Here is a 12,631-nt window from a genome sequence, read left to right as displayed (position 1 = left end):
CACAATGGTACCATTTATTACTTTCTTCTCAGGGGAAAACATTTGCTGTGTGAATAATACCAGGGACTTATGTAAGCCTCTTCATTTTCAGGGAGCTTTATGGGTGTCAGCAAATTCACACAACACCGTGGTAAGGTAGCAAGGCATTGTTATGCCTTCTTTACAGAGAGAGAAACCAGATCACAGCATCAGATTTTCCCAAGGCCAAATGGACAATAAGGGGCACGGACTCATTTCCAGAGAGACCCAAACTCTTCTGCTAGAGAGCACAATTTCCCAGTTACAGAAAGATTCCACAGGATTCTATCCTGAATCTAACACTTGAGGATAACTACTCTGACTTTCAACAGTTCTAATGTCGTCTCATTCTTTGGTTTTGTCCAGATGGACAAAAACGGAAAGACAAGATGGGGTATCCATATAGGATAGTGTGGAGGTTTGTCATCTCTCATATACCTTGTTATTGAGGAATTTTCCAATCTATAATCATAGGATCATGGGGGAAGGTGCTAAGTATTCATAAAGCTCCATGAAGCAAAAAAAGAACTTTCCTACAATATAGGATGGATTTGTTGATTTTAATTGCTACTTAGGAGATTGAGAAAGAGTCTTCCTTATCAGCTCTGGGAACATGCTAAATGCCTCTGGAGTGGGTTGAATTGTGGCTTCCAAAAAAGTATGTACAAGTCCTAACCCTCATACCTATGACTGTGACCTTATTTGGCAAATGGGTCTTTGCAGGTGTAATTAAGTTAAGGATCTCAAGATGAGATCATCCTGGATTTGGGGTAGGCCTAAATCCAATGACAGGTGTCCTCATAAGATAAAGGCAGAGAGAGATCTGAGATACAGGCACACAGAAGAGAAGGCCATGTGAAGACAGAAGTAAAAACTGGAGTTATTCAGCTAAAAGCCAAGGGAATGTTGAGAGTTGCCAGCAGCCACCAGAAGCTAGGAGAAAGGCATGGAATGGATTCTCCCTTGGAGCCTACAGAAGAACCAACTCTGCCAACACCTTGATTTCAGGCTCTGGCCTCCAAAACTGTGAGAATAAATTTCTGTCTTTAAGCCACCTAGTTTGTGATAACTTGTAATAGCAGCCCTAGGACCCTAATACATCCGCCTCAGTTTCTTCTCCCAATCTTCAGAATCATATGAATTTTAACTCAATTCAAAGCTAAAAGGAGGGGCCCTGGGTGGCTCAGTCAGTTAAGGGTCTGACTCTTGATTTCAGCTCAGGTCATGATCTCAGGGTCATGAGATTGAGCCCTATGTTGGGCTCTGCACTGCGCATGGAGCCTGCTTAAGATTCTTTTTCTCCCTCTGCCCCTGCCCCACGCACATGCTCGCTCTCGCTCACTCCAAAAAGAAAGAAAGAAAGAAAGAAAGAAAGAAAGAAAGAAAGAAAGAAAGAAAGAAAGAAAGAGAAATAAAGAAAAGAAAAGAAAAGAAAAGAAAAGAAAAGAAAAGAAAAGAAAAAGCAGCTAAATACATACACTGACAAATCTTTATGTGTGTGTGTGTGTGTGTGCATGCGCTAGTGTTAGAGGGTATTAAAATTCTAAAATGGTTGAAAATTACTCTCCTAGATAACCAATATTAGTGAATGAAGAATTGGATTATCTCGACTTACTCCACTGTGAAAGTAAAAGGGACAACATGAAGAGAAGAAAAATCAAGAACCAGTGGAGTGAATTCAAATTCTGATCACAAAGCAATAGTTTTCATACTTTATCTTCTCCAGGCCACTTCCCCAAGGAACAGTGAAGCCTTTAAAAATAATAAGGTTATAATTATTATTAACTTAGTAAAAATGTATTATACAAATTCAACTATTACAGAAATTCATAATGTAGAAACTATCAACCTCCAATACTGTACACCTTCCTCTTTTCTCTCTAAATATATGAGCAATCTCTGTCTCGCTCCCCAACGGAGAGAGGGTCAGCAGGATAGCCTGGTGTCTACTAGATTTTTTGGCCTAATTTAGTTGGATGAAAGGAATGCTTGCTGAGTGGTCCTGAATATAAGTCCTGTTTCTTGCAAACCTTGGGTCAGGCACAGAACTCTGAGTAAAGATACCTGATGTGAGATTACATTTTTAGTTAGAACACAGATTGATATACTTTTCCTATAAAGGGCTAGATCGTAAATATCTTAGGTTTTGTGGGCTATACAGTCTATGTTGCAACTAAAGTCTGCTAATACAGTAGAAAAGCAGTCATAAATGATATGCACATGAATGACCATGGCTTTTTTATTACTATTTTATTGCTGCATGGCAAATGACCACAAACTTAGTGGCTTAAAACAACACTCATTTATTAATTCTAGTTCTATATAGGTCAGATGTCTAGGTGGGCTTAGCTGAGTTCTTCACTTAGGGTCTGACAGGCCTGACAGGAAGGTGTTGGCCAGAGGGGCTCTAATCTACAGGCCTGGGGAAGAATTTGCTTCCACACTCACTCAGGGTATTAGAAGAATCCTGCTCCTTGGGGTTGTAAGATCAATATCGCAGCTTCCTTGCTGCATGTCAATGGGGGCCATTCTCAGTTCTCCGGGGCCTCTCTCAGGTCTCTCATGGTCTGTTCATAATATGAATGTTTGCTCTCTTCCAGACCAGGTGGAAGACATCTCTCTAACTTTCTCTTCTACTCCCAGCCAGGGAGAACTCTTTACTTGTAAAGGGCTCATATGATTAGCTTAGGCCCATCTGAGTAATTTCTCCAAAGACTAACCCAAAGTCAGCAGATTGGTAACCTTAACTACACCTGCAAAAATCCCTCTTACCATACAATGTAACCTAATCACAGGAGTGAAACCTCATTATATTCACAATTTTTGCCTACACTCAAAGGAAGGAGATTATATAAGGGGGTACATCACTGGGGGTCATTTTAGATTCTGCCTACCACAGCTGTGTTCTACTACAGCCCCCTTTACAGACACTGAAGGCTGAATTGAGTAAAATGTTCACATCTAACAACTATTATACTTTTTAATTCTTTTTCAAACATTTAAAAATATACAAACTACTCTAAATTTGTAAGGTTGTATAAAAACAGGCAGAGGACTGGATGTGGTGCAGGACCTGTGGTTTGCCGACCTCTGGTCTGGGTTAGAGGATCACATAAACAAACCTTACAGTAACACCAAAAGACTCATTTTCATAATATCCCACAGAGTGCCTTCTTCACAGAAGGTATTCAATGAGGGCATGAATGAACAAATACTGGGTTCCAGAAAAGACTGGGGACATAAAATGCACCCCAAAAGTCCTGCTACAAAGTCCACTGCTGTGAGTAGAGTAAAAACAGTTCTACTTTTGAATATGAGACTAGGCATGACCTAGGGGAGGCCCAGGTGGCCCAGAGCTCAGACAGGAGCACCATTGCCCTTGGGCTCCAAAGTGAAAGCACTGCTATTACAAGGGTTATGTAAGTTAAAGTCTACCTGGCACACTTTATCTGATCACTGGGCTAAAAAGCCAAGAAAAATTCAGCAGTCTCTCTCTCAGGTGTTGGGCTTTGAATCAGGGTTTGGGTCTCCTTAATGACTGGCAGGCTTACCTGGTTGGGGAACAGTGCCATAGCGTAACCGAATGTCATTGCATTTCTTGGTAAATGAATGAGGTGGGAATGGCTTCGACCATGCTGTGAGTTGAATGCATAGAAAACACAGAGCCAAAGAGAAAACTTAGCACTGCTGGGTGAGATCTCTTATCCAGTATGAAAGGACCCATCCCCAGCATTTTCTAAGTGGATATATTCCCTGGGATGATGGGAAGAATCCGAATATTGTCTAATATGCAGAGGAACAGTATTCACTCTGGAAAATCTGGGAGAAAGAGTTCCAGTCCATAAACTACACAGAACCCCAGATTCACAGAATGTCAGGATATGAAGGGATCTGAGGGACCACCTGCTTCAACTCTCATGTGTGGGAAGAAACCAAGTCTCAAGACATTAAATTACTTTCCCAAAAGTCCCAGACTAGTTGGTAAGAACTTAGGAAGAGCCTATTTATTGTGATTCCCAACAAAATACTATTTGTGCTCCATCTTCTCTTCTTCATTTGTCCCAGGCTCTCACACGTTTGTGCTGGTTAGCATTTTGACCAGACTTGTGCCAGAGAGCATTGTTCCTTGCTGCTCCTCCCACTGTCACAGTACCTCCCTGGGCTACTGTTACTTTTTACCTTGTATTTTAGAATCCTGAAGAAGGGGCTCTCTGCCTAGATTTTCTTAGGTCCTTCTTTCCTGGTTGCTGTTTTACAAAACACATCCAGGCTGCTAGTAAAGAATCAGAGCCTTGAGTGCAGCCTGGTTTGGTTTGCAGAGAGTCTAGTTGAGGTCAGAACAATCCTTGCATTAAATATCAATATCCAAAATATTTATTTCTAATTTATGTATTTGTATTTCTAATTTATGGCTCAGTTTTCCTTAAAATGGAGAGGTCTGATTGCTCTGTGCCACCTTAGCAATACCCTAAATCTTTGGAGAATATGCTTCTTGTTGGATCCCCTAGCAGTGAGGGACATCTTTCCTTGTTCAACCTGTCCCTAGTGTCTTAGGACCCCCTGGGGTTTCTCCCCCATTCCATGTACTGAGCCCCAACCCCAGGCCTCCTGTACGTCAGCTTTGGAGACCATAATGTAGGAGTCTTAAGTGCTGAGCTCCCACCAGGGAACTCTCTGGACTGCAATTCTCCAAAATCCTTCTTCTCTTTTGCAAGGCTTCAGGATGGCTCAGGCAGGATCTCAAATGGTTTCTGTGCCAGTGGTGCCCAACCTCCTTTTCTACCTCTTGTATTCCTTGGTCCCACTTGCTATCCCTCCATAGTATGACAGGAAGGTCATAATCTTTCATCAGCACAGGGTCCTTCCAGCTACCAAAATTATGTTCAGTTGTCCTCACCTTTCCCTTTATCAACTATGAGGATGTGGAGATTTTTGTTACATTTGGCACTGCTCACTGGGCTTTCTCTTCCTTTCACTGTTAAAACTCACTTGTTAGATCTGCCTTGCTATGATTCTGATACTGTCTCCTGTGTCACCACTTTTATCCAACTCACTCTTTTTGCCCTCAGAGCCACTGCTCATGAAGACTGTGGGACTAGCATCCCTGGGTAGCTTCAGAGGGCCCTGCACAACTGACATCATGGGGTCACCTACAGAGAGCTTCCTCTCTGCTAAGAGTTCCAGGAATCAACCCTGCTGTTTGCTTGCTCAGGTGGGGCCTCTGCCCCCACCCCCTACCCAGGGCACCATCAGTGGGGATTAGGAAGCAGCCTCTGTCCCCCATCCCGCCCCACATGTATCACAGATATTTCTTGAGGAAAACTACTTCAGCCTCATGGCTACCAACTCTGAAGGTCCTAGGACCCCCATTCTGAGGCTCTTTGCTGGACTCACTGTCCTCAATCCTCTTTCTCATTCCATTTTCCAAGGACAACTGCATTCATGCAATGAAAGCAATGCCTGTATTGCTGAAGCCATGGCTGTCTTCACACATAGCACTGATCTTTCTCTTCCAGATCCTATAACATGGGTCCTGAATATTCTGCTCCTACCTTAGCAGGAGGACTCCTGTCTCAGTTCAACCTACAGGAGAGATACAGGCATTTCCTGTTATTATTTTTGGCCAGAAGTGTTTTGAGCCTTTAAAAAAAATCATTTTCCTCTTTCAAAAACAAAAATGCTGGGGCGCCTGGGTGGCACAGCGGTTAGGCATCTGCCTTCGGCTCAGGGCATGATCCCGTCGTTACGGGATCGAGCCCCACATCAGGCTCCTCCGCTATGAGCCTGCTTCTTCCTCTCCCACTCCCCCTGCTTGTGTTCCCTCTCTCGCTGGCTGTCTCTATCTCTGTCGAATAAATAAATAAAATCTTTTAAAAAATGCTATGTGCTCAACCATCCAGCAAAATCTTGACATGACCCTCCTAGGGAGATGAGACCCTGTCCCTATCACGTGCTCCCTCAGAAGGCACCCTCCCTGATATAGACCCCCTCCAGCTAAGAGAATTTGTCAAACTTTACTTTGTTTGCTTATGTTACAGGAATAGCAGACTTATATTGGTTCCCAAGTTATGAAATTCTACTATAATATGAAACAGCCTTTTTTTTTCAAAGTATACATATATTTCCTTCTAGAAATGCTGATACACATCCATAGGAACTTTATCCATTTGAAAACCAATGCTATAAAATGTCAGGGGAACAAAGAGAAGGTATAAAGGCCACACAAAGAACAATTCTGTGGAACCCAGAGAGAAAAAGAAAAGGGTCCCATCATGAAAATAGCTTTTTGTTTTTTTTTTTTTTTTTTTTAAAGATTTTATTTATTTATTTGACAGAGAGAGAGACAGCCAGCGAGAGAGGGAACACAAGCAGGGGGAGTGGGAGAGGAAGAAGCAGGCTCATAGCAGAGGAGCCTGATGTGGGGCTCGATCCTGTAACGCCGGGATCACGCCCTGAGCCGAAGGCAGGCGCTTAACCGCTGTGCCACCCAGGCGCCCCGAAAATAGCTTTTTGAATGCTTTTCTTGTCAAACGGTGTTCTCAGAAATGGGTATATGTTCTGTCTCAACCTGCACGCCATACCCGTTAGGTTAGAAATAGCATATCTCTGCGTGTTATGCAATATATTACCCAAATGAAAATAGTTTTCACCCCAACTCCAGAAAAGTCCTGCTTTATAAATTTCTTGTTTCTCATGCAATGTGTTCAATATGACCTTCTCCTATACCAGCTCATCAATTCTGTCAATTGCCATTACTAGATCCTTCAGAAGCAAGGCAAAGACCTCCAATCCACAGAGCCCGACTATAGGCATATGTATGAACTCAGAGCCTCCAGCTAGGAGCAAGGAAGGGCTATATGTGTATATTTTCAGTGTGGGAAGTGGGACCTGGTGGAATCCCAGAGATCACAGGTTGCAGGGCTCTCTTTGAACATGATCATTTTTAAACTCTGCCTCTCCCTGAGCAATAATGAGGTCGGAGACACAACATAACCCCAGGGAATGAACAGGCACAGGCTTCAATCGCTCCAGCTACCAGAGGCAAGGAAAGAATACCAATATGACAACTCCACAGACATAAGGTACAAGGGGTCATTACCCAGGCTGGTCAACTCTGCATGGTCTAATCTGCCTTGGCCCCATAAAGCACCAGTGTATAGTTTAACACAGCTGGACCTACTCTTCAGAAACACATTGCAATGGCTAAGGTTGTGCTAACCTGAAAGAAAAGAAGAAAAAGAGATGGTATTAATGGCTCCCTTTCATGCCAACAGGATTTAATGAAAAAGAAACAGAGTGCTTAGTCATTTTTTAATGCCCCCAAACCTTAATATGTATCCAGGATATTTGGGGTTCTATTTAGTATTTGGTTTGAGTTTTAATTATTTTAGTAATAGGCAAAGTAAAAGCTGAGTAAATCACATGCATTAAAGTCCTGAAAACCTTTCCCAACCTAAAAATAGTCAATAACGTTTAGCCTACATTTTACATGAGGAAAAACAAATGTTCCAATGAAGCGTCCCAAATTCTTCGATGAATCAGAGATAAGAAGCTCCCACCAGCAACTTCAGTGTCACTGGCCCAATTTAGCAGTTTGGCCTTGGCAGCAGTCCCACTGACAGGACAGAGGACTCTCTGGGAAGACAGGCAATTTGAAATGTGAGTGTTATTTATAAATTATCTCCAGATGGTCCAGTTCCTACAATTCCTAAATCGCTCAGATTTTCAGAGTGGAAATTTTAATCACAGACATTTGAGGTCAATTTGGTCTAAGCTGGGGACAATTTTGAGAACTCAAATGACAAAAAAAGGCAAAAGAGTCTCCTGCTCAGGAGACTTGCCCTTGCTTGTGGTGTCTTAGTTAATAACCATTTGCATTCTGCTTTACAGTTCTCAAAGCCCTTTTCTCAGACTCTCAGAGAGGCCTTGCCCTTTGCACCTGGGAGGAACTGCTGAAAATATCCTCTAGGGAATGAACCAAACTGAATAGTTAATTTACTGTTAGAGCATCTCCCTCTTTCCCTCTCTCTCTCTTTCTCTCTCCCCCTCTAGCACAGGATAGGTATTAGAATTCCAACGCTATCTGTTTGTCTTAAGTACTTCCCCACATCAGGTGGTAGGTCTGATCTATACTTGGCCATCTCCACTCTCTCCCCCACACCTCCCTCCCTCTGCTTCCTCCTTTCATTCGCCCTTTCTCAATCCCTTCTCCTTCCCTTCTTTTCTCTTCATTTCTCCCTTCTATCCTTCCATTGTTCTTCCCATTACTTCTTCCATTTATCCAACAATTGCTTATTAAGCCCTTACTATGTGCCAGGCATGGGGGTGGGTGCTGACTGGAGGTCAAAACATACTTTCTTCAGATGCCAGTAGACAAAAAAATAGGAACTGAGTCCTCCCTCATCATTGAGCTTTGCAGAATCACATCAATTCCAGCACATAAGAGTCCATGTAGGCCAAAGAAAAAAAAACCTTACCATTTCTACTTCTACCAATGATGAATTCAAGGCTCTGAGGAAAGATGATCTGCCCAAGATTATAAAATTACAAATGAAGTTGGAAAGGGGACAGCTCTTAGGCCTCCAGACACATTGGCCATGATCTTCTGCATATATTTTTGGTTTAGCCGAGGAAGAAAGAACAGACAGAGGGATGGTCATGTGTTACAGGCCTATTCAATGGACCACAGCTGAAGGAATGGCTTTGAATCATAGACAATGCTTGGCTCAAAGCAGGCATTGAGACTTTAGAATAAGTGATCCAGAGGATCATTAAGAAGGGGTGTTCATTATTGCTCAGTTTCATCGCTTGTATGGATAAAATACATAAAAACTGGACAAGAACAGTTTACCTAAAGAAAAAATGACTGAGACAGCAAGGAAATCATAAGAATACAGGTAATGTAGGTATGTTATTCATTTGGAAGGTTAATAGTTGGCATCATACATGCTTGTATAATTGATTTACAAATTAATTCTCTAGGAAGAATAATACAATGGTTATTCTAGCAATGATGATTGCCACAGATACAAGAATGCAATAATGAAGAAAGTAGGACAAAGAGAGGTAGCCCAGGGGCTTTCAAACTCTAGCACACATCAAAATTACCTAGAAGGCTTGTTAAGACATGCATTGATAAATATGCTCACCCCCCGAGTTTCTGATTTAGTAGGTGTGGGGTAGGGCCTGAGGATTTGCATTCTGGTACGTTCCCAGGTGAAAACTGATGCTGCCCCTCCATCTGGGAGCACAGTGAGAATCCTGAGTTAGAGACCCACTTGGGGAAGAGCATGAAAGGGCATGGCATGGGCAAAGATGGGTACAAGAGGCACATGGCTGAATGTAGTGGGCATCTGGTGTCAGGGACTTCGAAAAAGGATGTGGATGAGGTTGTAGAGAACTCTGAGAGCCAAGAGAGGGAAGGGAAATGAAGGGAAGGGAAGGGAAGGGAAGGGAAGGGAAGGGAAGGGAAAAAGAAAAAGAGGAAGGAAGGAAGGAAGGAAGGAAGGAAGGAAGGAAGGAAGGAAGGAAAATTTTTCTAAAGCAATAGAGAGACATTAAATGTTTTGATGAGAAGCAGAGTAGATGTCACAACATGTGTTTCAAAAGATAACTAGTGACAAGGTGTGGGGTTTGGGTCTCTTTGAAAGCAGGTAAATTTGGGCAGAATCTGTGGCTATTCTGTATAATTTCATGATACAGTAAACTGAGAGATAAATTAAGTGAAATGATACAAAATAAATGGAAATAATTTTTTAAAACTCCAGTATTATAATCTAATGGCAAAATGCTATTGATTTATTCCTAAAATATATTTTAAGTAATATATATACTTTTTATTAAGATTTTAGAAATTACAAAAAAGGAGAGGAAAAAAATCAGTCTTCCATACTCCCACCACCTCCACAGAACCTCTAGTAATTTTTTTAAAGATTTATTTCTTTTTAAGTTTATTTATTTATTTTTTTAGTCATCTCTACACCCAACGTGGAGCTTGAACTCAAGACCCCAAGATCAAGAGTCACATGCTCTTCCAACTGAGCAAGCCAGGCACCCCAACCAATAGTGATTTTTTAGTGTATTATCTCTATTGTCTCTTCATCTTCTTTATGCCCAAGAGTATTTTGCTGTGTTGTGACCACACTACAGATAAAAGTTTTTTCCTACCTTATTTTATACACATTATTTTCTTAAGTCATTGTAAGTTTTTGCTAAACACAACAATCACCAAACACATATGCTATAGCAGATACTGCTGTTTGCCTGTCTAATAGTCCTATTCCAGATTGTCCCTGCTGGCCGAATCCAATATTTTTCAGTCCACACCTCTGTTATTTGACGTAAGTAAATCTTCATTAATTAATAAAACAGTCAAGGTAGTTCTCTCTTACCAGTAACTGACGTAACGGCTTTCTTTCAGAAAGCAGCAACGTTTTTTACTTTGACAGTCAAAGTTCTCGGTGACTGTAGTAGTTTGAAAAATAGACCCCAGAGCTATCAGGTCCTAATCCCTGGACCCGTAATGTCACCTTATTTGGAAAAATGGGCCTTTCCAGATGAAAGTTAAGGATCTTGCTGGATTATCTGGGTGGCGCTAACTGCCATTATCAGTAACCTTTTAAGAGAGAGGACTACCACAGCACACACACCAAAAATGGAATCCTATGGAGAAGATAGCATGGTCCCGCACAAAAATGACAAGCGCATTTGTGAAAAGTTCCACATTTAAAAGAGAGACGCAGGCAAAGGGAGATTTACACAGGCACACAAAGGAGAAGATGATATGAAAATAGAGCAGAGACATTTGAAGACTGGACTGAGGTGGCCACATGCCAAGGAACGCCAACAACCCCCAGAAGGTGGAAGAGACAAGGAATGGATTTCCCTCTAGAATCTCCAGAGGGAGCACAGCCCTATCAATGCCTTAATCTCAGCCCAGTGATACTGATTTTGGACTTGTGGACTCCAGAATTGTGACAGAATAAATTTCCATTGTTTTATATTACCAAGTGACCTACTCTAAATCCTTTTTGAAACGTTCTGCTCCAGTTCTTATCAATAAGACATGGTCTATGAAATGGAAGGCTCTTCTTGGAAAGATTTTCTTGCTCTTAGAAAAAGAGATGTGGGTGGAGGGTAGTCTAATTTTTCTACTGGATATTATTGCATCTACCTATAACATTAGAACTGTGGTAGCCATCTTGTGACTATGAGGCAGGTCAGCCTGAGAACAAGCCAATGAGCCAAAGGTGGGAGAGTAGAAAGATGGAAAAAACCTTAGGCCTTTGATGACATCATCAAACTGCTTTCATTAACCAGCCCTGGGACTTCCCTATCATGAGATTTCTTCTTACTCTAGATAATCTTCTTACATGAGATTAATGTCATTTTTTAGGCTGTCTTTAGTTGGGTTTTTCCTTACTTTCAGCTGAAAGCAACATACCAGATGCATGCATCAAATGGATTACACCATAATTAAGAAATTGGCAAACTATGGGCCCGAAAACTACTGCCCAGCTTTGTAAATAAAGTTTTATTGGAACACAGTCTCACTCATAGACTACTGTCGTCTTTTGTACTACAATAACAAAACTGAGTAGCTGTGATGGAGTCGAATGGCCCACAAACTTAAAATTATGCTATCAGGCCCCATCAAAGAAAGTCTGCAAAGTGTTGCCATTCTTGAATACATCCATTCTTTTACTGTTGCATATTGTTTTTCTAGTTTCTCTGAAAACTGTCTTCATTACATTAATTTTTAAAACCTCTCACTTGACCATATTCCTGCATAAACATCAAATGCTATACATAGAGAAAAGATTCAATAATAAAATAAATAACACACTCATGGAAACAATTTACAGTCATCTCCCACATCATCTGTGATCTTACCAGAGTTGGCCAACGGTGATGATCAACACGTGAGACTGCATTTTCCACATATAAATAAGTACAGGTGATTACAACAACTAATTCAAAACTGCAGCCTAATCTAGAAGAAAAACAAGGAAAAAAGCTTTTCTTTCCCTTTTTTAAGTGTAAATCAGCCAAACTAAACTTCCTCCAGGGCTGAATGATGTTGTTGGGATGTACATCACAGTGAATGTTATTACAGCTGAGAGAGAAGGTCCTGGGCAGTCTCCAGTAGGCCAGCCTGAAGCATCCCGCTTTATGGTTGCACTCCCCTTCAGGGAGAAAGCTACTATTCAGCGACTAAGGCAGGATTCAAAGCCTGTCATGTAAATGGAGCCAACTGTATATTTAACTGATGTTTTGACTCCATGCCATACTGCTCCCTCTCTCTTAAAGAAGAAAAAGATCACTTCTTTTCAGCAAGTTCCCCACAATGCACTGCACGCTGAAGGCACCTTCCTTTAAATGATCTGCATGGCAGGCAGTCCTGTGGTTAAATTTGTGGCTGCACACAAGCAGGTTGCAGGAGGGAGTTGCTGACCAAATAACCTTTTGAACTTTGTGGGAAGGTCAAGCTGTAGCTGCCCCAGCCAAACATTTCTACTTGCTTCCTTAGAAGCTGCTCAGGAGACTCTCTTTGGTGCAGAAAGAGCAAAATGTTCACATCTTCTAAGTTCTTCTGGGGGCTTGCAGGATGCCC

At 41.7% G+C, this 12,631-nt stretch overlaps 1 protein-coding gene and 1 pseudogene across 1 annotated transcript in view; one reads left to right on the top strand and one right to left on the bottom strand.

Moving 5' to 3' along the window:
- The window catches only part of ANKRD55 (ankyrin repeat domain 55), a 277,398-nt gene that overhangs the window by 260,756 nt on the left and 4,011 nt on the right, over positions 1-12,631 (bottom strand). The gene's annotated exons all lie outside the window — the stretch shown is intronic.
- Positions 10,647-10,747, top strand: LOC148110088 (U6 spliceosomal RNA; annotated as a pseudogene).

Source organism: Ursus americanus, chromosome 5, assembly GCF_024610735.1.
Source record: "Ursus americanus isolate L20-20 chromosome 5, mUrsAme1.1.p, whole genome shotgun sequence".
NCBI classification, from domain to species: domain Eukaryota; kingdom Metazoa; phylum Chordata; class Mammalia; order Carnivora; family Ursidae; genus Ursus; species Ursus americanus.
Note: the sequence above shows the minus strand (reverse complement) of the source record. Positions and strands in the feature narration are given on the sequence as shown.